This window comes from Vombatus ursinus, unplaced genomic scaffold (assembly GCF_900497805.2).
Source record: "Vombatus ursinus unplaced genomic scaffold, bare-nosed wombat genome assembly UNPS02014772.1, whole genome shotgun sequence".
In the NCBI taxonomy this organism is placed as follows: domain Eukaryota; kingdom Metazoa; phylum Chordata; class Mammalia; order Diprotodontia; family Vombatidae; genus Vombatus; species Vombatus ursinus.
This window is the reverse complement of record NW_020954550.1, coordinates 14,438,398-14,444,470: the sequence shown is the minus strand read 5'-3', so window position 1 is coordinate 14,444,470 and position 6,073 is coordinate 14,438,398. Positions and strand designations below refer to the sequence as shown.

General features: G+C 39.4%; 1 pseudogene; it reads right to left on the bottom strand.

The window, feature by feature from the left end:
- Positions 1-3,539: 3,539 nt before the first annotated feature.
- On the bottom strand, positions 3,540-4,488 carry LOC114044081 (annotated as a pseudogene).
- Between the last annotated feature and the right edge of the window lie 1,585 nt (positions 4,489-6,073).

Genomic DNA, 6,073 nt, shown 5'->3' with positions numbered 1-6,073 from the left:
CAAAATTTCAAGAAGAATGATACTGTGAGAGAAGGGTGATACTGTGTACCTCTGCAAACCTTAGAGCTAGATCCTGGTGTTGATTGATTATAGGTCATAGTGACAGCAAGGAGAGACAATGTTGGAGGGTCAGATCTACAGCAGTAACCATATTTTCTAGGTCAGTTCTGATTGCAAGCAAAAAAAACCCTATTTTTAATAAAGTTCTGCAAAAGTCTTTTTCCAACCATGTTTCCTGATTCTTATTTTGAAAAAAATATGATTGCCACAGTCCTGCCTCTGCAGATTTATAATCTGAGTACTGATTTGAGTTGATTGCAGGCTCTAGTTGTAGTTGGGGGCAGGATAGGGTTGGATAGCAGAGTTATGAGCTAAGCATGCTCTGAAATATGTGAACCCTGGTCAGAGAACAGTTCCTCTGCTGAGATGAAATGACTTTTAGCTGTAGTACTTTCTGATCATTTGGGAAGAGCAGTGTTAATTATTCCATTTATTTTTAGGAAAGAGGACTTAATTAAATATAGTTCACACCTCTTCATCAGCTCTTACCTAGGCTTTGGATATGTAGGACTTCTGTGCTGGTAGAGAGGAGTTATATAAAAATTTTTTTCCTCTTTAAGTTAGGAAGGAGGAAGGAAATAAAGGATTGTAGGATCATAACTTTAGGGATGAAAGAGAGCTTAGAAACCATAGAGTCCAATCCCCTCATTTTACAGATGAGGAAATTGAGGCAGAGAGAGGTTAAGTGACTTGCTCAAGATCTCAAAGCTAGTATAAGAAGTAGGATTCAATTTAAGGTATTCCTAACCCAAAGTCCAACTCTCTATCCACTTTGCTAGATATATCCCCTTAGTTATGGAGGCATAGCTCAGTGATGTTGTAGAGCAAGAGGTCTCTGATTCACATGCAGCTGCCCCTTTCAATTTTTTTGAGACAACTAAGTGGCACTGTGGGCTTAGAGTCAAGAAGACCTTAGTTTAAAATCCAACCTCAGAAGTCTATTAATTGTTTGACTTTCAGCAAATCACTTAACCTCTTTATGCCTCATACTGTTATCATCTACAGATGAGGAAACTGAGGCCCAGAAAAGTTAAGTAACTTGCCCAACATCACACACAGTGTAGTGGTAGAACTAGTTAGGATTTGAACTCAGGTCTTCTGATTCCAAATTTAACACTCTTTCCATAATAATAGTTAGCAACACAGAGAGAACTACTCAGTTACTACTCTTAGAGAAAGAACTAACAACTTGTTATTCAGTCGTGTCTGACTCTTCATGACCCCATGTGGGGGTTTTCTTGGCAAAGATACTAACGTGATTTGCCATTTCCTTCTCCAGCTCATTTCGCAGATGAGGAAACTGAGGCAAGTAGAGTGAAGTGACTTGCCCAAGGTCACACAGCTAGTATGTGTTTGAAGTCAGATTTGAACTCAGGAAGATGAGTCTTTCTGATTCCAGGCCCAGCTCTCTATGCATTGAACCACCTAGCTGCCAACTGTAAGATGGGGATAATAATAAACACCTGCTTCCTAAAATTGTTGTGAAGATCAAATTAGACAATATTTGTAAAGAACTTAGCATGGTGTCTGGCACATAGTAGGTGCTATACAAATGTTAGCTTTTATTCTTATACTATTGCACTAAAATGATAGCTCACACTAATATAGCACTTTCTGGTTTACAATGATTATTCAAAGAAATAAAATTAGCATAAATTCAACTACCATATTTATCCAGCTATGTTTGCTCATATTAAAAAAAGGAATGTGAGTAAATTGTATGACAAGAAGCCTGGCCCCAGTAGTTCTCTCTCTGTTGCTAACTAGTACTGTGGAAAGAGTGTTAGACTTGGAATCAAAAGACCTGAGTTTGAATCTTAACTAGTTCTACCTTACTCCCTGTGTGATGTTGGGCAAATTACTTAACTTTTGTAAGCCTCAGTTTCCTCATCTGTAGATAATAGAGTATTTATTAAGTGCTTACTACGTGCCAGGCACCATGCTAAGTGCTGGAGATGCAAATACAAGAAACTATGGTTCCTATTCTCAAGGAACTTATATTCTGGTTTTTTTTTTTTTTGTTCTGTTGTTTCAGTTGTGTTAGACTTTTCATGAACCCATTTGGGTTTTTCTTGGCAGAGATACTAGAGTGATTTGCCATTTCCTTCTCCACTTCATTTTACAGATGAGGAAACCAAGGCAAGCAGGGTTGGATAATTTGCCCAGGGTCACACAGCTAGTAAATATCTGAGGCTAGATTTGAACTCAGGAAGATGTCTTCCTGTGTCACCTAACTGCCCTCATATTCTAATAGTGGAAGACAAAATATAAAGGAGAATAGGGAAAAGGTACTGTGCAGGGGTAGGGTTACTGATGAGGAAGTGGAGTGTTCTAGAGAATGGGTTCGATTGGAGGTGAAGTGAGAGTATCCGTGACCTTTCATAAAATGGTGATCCTCATCAATAAGGAAAATGGATGCCAGGGCCTGTAAAATGAAGGGATTGCACTAGATAACTTCTGAAGTCCCTTCTCTCTCAGTCTATGATCCTATGAACATTCAGCAAATCATTTAATTTTTGTGGCTCTCATTTTCTTCTTCTGAAAAATTAGGGGGTTGGAGCCAGCCCCAACCTGCTTGCCTGAGTCAATTGTTCCATTTCTAGGGTGAGCATTTACACCTCAGAAGTAGGTGTTGATTGTCCAAACTTGAAAAAGTGATGGGGGAAATGTTAATAATACATATTAAACTTAAAATTGTGTTGTGGGTAAATTTTCTTTTGGGGGAGATCTGGTGTTAAACACTTATCAGCATACTCCTGAAATAGAAGATCTCTTTTTCCCCTTTAAGCTCTAAAATGTTATTATACAGGGATAAATATAATTAAATTTATATACCCCTGAATTATGATATGACATAGATCAAATGAGATGTGTTTTTAATAAAGGATTTATAGCATTATTATTGTTGCTGTCCACTAGTGTCTTTCATAAAATGTGAATACTCTCAAGCCAGGTCTTGATATATATGTGTATGTATATATATGTATATATACATATATATGTATGTATATATGTGTGTATGTGTGTATGTATGTATATATGTATGTATGTTACACTGCATCTGCCCAGCTTAAAGAAACATGAGACATGGAGTTTCCCTGTATTTTCGTGTTGAATCTAAGTGCTTAACATCTATCATAACAGTGTCACAGTTCTGTTCCTAGTAGAATTTCCCGTTGTCTATGGCTTATAGTATGTGACATAATAGAGCTACTTTCCTTTGTCCCAGTGAAAAGGTATGAATAAAGCATGCACTTTGAACATTTTGCCATTCACTAAGCTCTGTTTCAAAGCTGGCATGTTCGTTGGGAGATGTAAAAAGTGTATTGTGTTATTCATAGAGTTTCATCTAAGGGGTAAGGAAAGATGAGGAATCTCCATAACCCCACTGATGAAACTACCTAGAAAAGGCAGAGTAGGGGAGAAGAAATAACACTGGGCTTAGAATTAGATCTGGTTTAGAATCCCATATCCATTATTCATGGATGTGACCTTGGGTAAATCTTGCCACTATTGGAATAAAAAAGCTGCTCCTCTTTAGGGAAGAAGGAAGTGCCATTTAGCAAAGCATAGACCACCTCTTGCTGCTGCCCCAAGCCCAGCTGGACCAGTTTGTTGGCCAAGCAGTTCTGGACATGGTGGTGCTGGAGTAGCAAGAAGGATTCTGTGCCAGGAGCTGATCTTTGACAATTCTTGGCAACCAAAATCCGTGATGGAGGTTGACTACAATGGCCCTGCAGATGGCTCCAGATCCCAAAGTTGAAGCTTTTATCAGACCCTACAAGTTCACCAGGCATCTAATGCCATCTGCCCACCACCAGAATTGCTAAAGAAGACAAAGATAGCTTTGTGGTAATTGGTGCCATGGACCACCTTGGAAGGTGCCAGGAAAGGGCAGAGTACTTCTATCAACCCAGGGCTCATCTTATCCACCTCACTGGAAAGGAAGAGAGAACTGCTGCAAGATGTGAAGTTCTCCAAGATTCATTGCTTCAGATCACCCTTAAAGGACTCTATCTGGTCTGGGTTGGGGGAAGTAGATGAGGGGACAAAAGTGGTTCCCTTGGGGCTTGGCCATCCCATCTCAGAATAGGTATCCAATCAGCATGGAATTGACAGAGGTTGTGGCTGTGCCAGTTCAGCTGTGAAAGGACATCACTAGGAGTTTGACTGGTGTAGCATTCTTCACAAAATTCTTCAGCTCCTCCATTACTAATTGTTTTGTCAGATACTGCCTGGCCAATTGCTGAGCCAAATCACATTCTGGGAGGTGGAACAGGAAGTTGCACTCTCAGAACCATAGCACAAGGTGACCAGGTCCCAGGTGGACTTGGTCAACACCAGCTCCTGTAACGTGGGCACAGGGACTAGGCTACCTTCCACTCTGATCTTGAACAGAAAGCTGTTGTGCCAGCCCCAGGCTACCATGCCTGGACCTTAGCCAACAGTGACTCAGTCTGTCCCACTATATGGTTAATGTCTCCATTCCTCATTTTCCTCATCTTTAAAATAGAAGTAGTATTTCCTGAACACTCTATTTCACATGATTGCTATGAAAAAATCACTTTTACATACTTAAAGAACAAAAGAAATGTGAGCACAACTACAGATTGGAAATAGTCATAAAGAACTTTTATGTAAGTATGTGTTGTATATTACCTTGGGGGTGATCTAAAACCATAGTTCATGAGCCTACACCAACGTGAGCTCATGTTTCTTTTTATCTGACCAGAGAGAAGAATTTGCTTTGTTTGAAGCAAAGATGTGTAATTAAATACCGCAAAATAAATTATATGGGAAACCCTTTTTATATACTGATACATTCTCCCAGATTCCTCCACTGCTGGTGGAAATAATTAACATGTGTATAGAACTTTAAGGTGTGCAAAGGTTTGTTATCTTTTTTTGATTCTTACTACAACCCTGAGAGGTTCTATTATTATCTCCATCTTATAGATGAGGAAAATGAGGCAGAGAGAGGTTAAATTATCTGTTCAATGACATACAGCTAATACCTAAGGCATAATTTGAACTCATGTCTTTCCTGACTCCAAGTTGAATACTTTATCTACTGTTCTACCTATCTGCCTTTCAAGGAGGCACTATGTACAAAATCATTTTGGCCAAGGAACACATGTGAAAGATGACACTGATACAGGGAACACATAGCCAGGGCAACAAACAATACTGTCCCCCAGCTGAAACCCCTCTCCTCTTTGATCACCGATTACTACTTCTTCCACAGAGATGTTGATGACATTAGCTCATCAGATTATTACATTGTTGACCTATGGATTGCTATGCTGGGCTTCTGTGTTTCTGTGCTGGGCTCTTCTATTGGTGGTGCTGCCAGCTTTTGGTCCTCCACAGTTGGGCTGCATTCTGCTACCGTCTGCTGATGATGAATTAGCATCTGCTGCTGCTGCTGCTAATTCTGATGAATTATTGCTGCTATTTATGGCTTATTCTATTGCTGTAAGGTAGGAATTTTTTTTTTAGTACATAGCACCATTGTCTATCTGTTTTGCTCTTTTGTAATTTAAATCTCATTGTCATTGTCAGGGAATCACCCAACCAACAGAAATCCTTCAATATGAAAACAGATTTTTTAAAAATGTCCTTTAAGTCTGCCTAAGCTGTCTCTTCCTGAGATGGGTCTACTGTCTGAGTTGTGGTCAGAAAGTTCCTTTCAATTCTTCTTCAGTTCCATCACCTTTGCATTCTACTTGGTAGGTAGCACAGTAGTTTTGCCCATAGTAGGTGTTCAATAAATGTTTGTTACTTCAAATGAATGAAATCCAGTGTCAGATTTTCTGGTCTTGATTTCTATATAGAAGGGAACAAATGTGTATCTAATAAGAAACATGTGCCTGACAATGGCATTGTGGAGTCCTTAAATAAGAAGCGACCTCCAGAGGCCATCTAGTTTCTGATTTCTAGGCAAGTTTACCCTGAAACCATCCAAGGCAGGTAACTGGTTATCTTGATTTCAAAGCTCTCTTGGGCTGCAGAA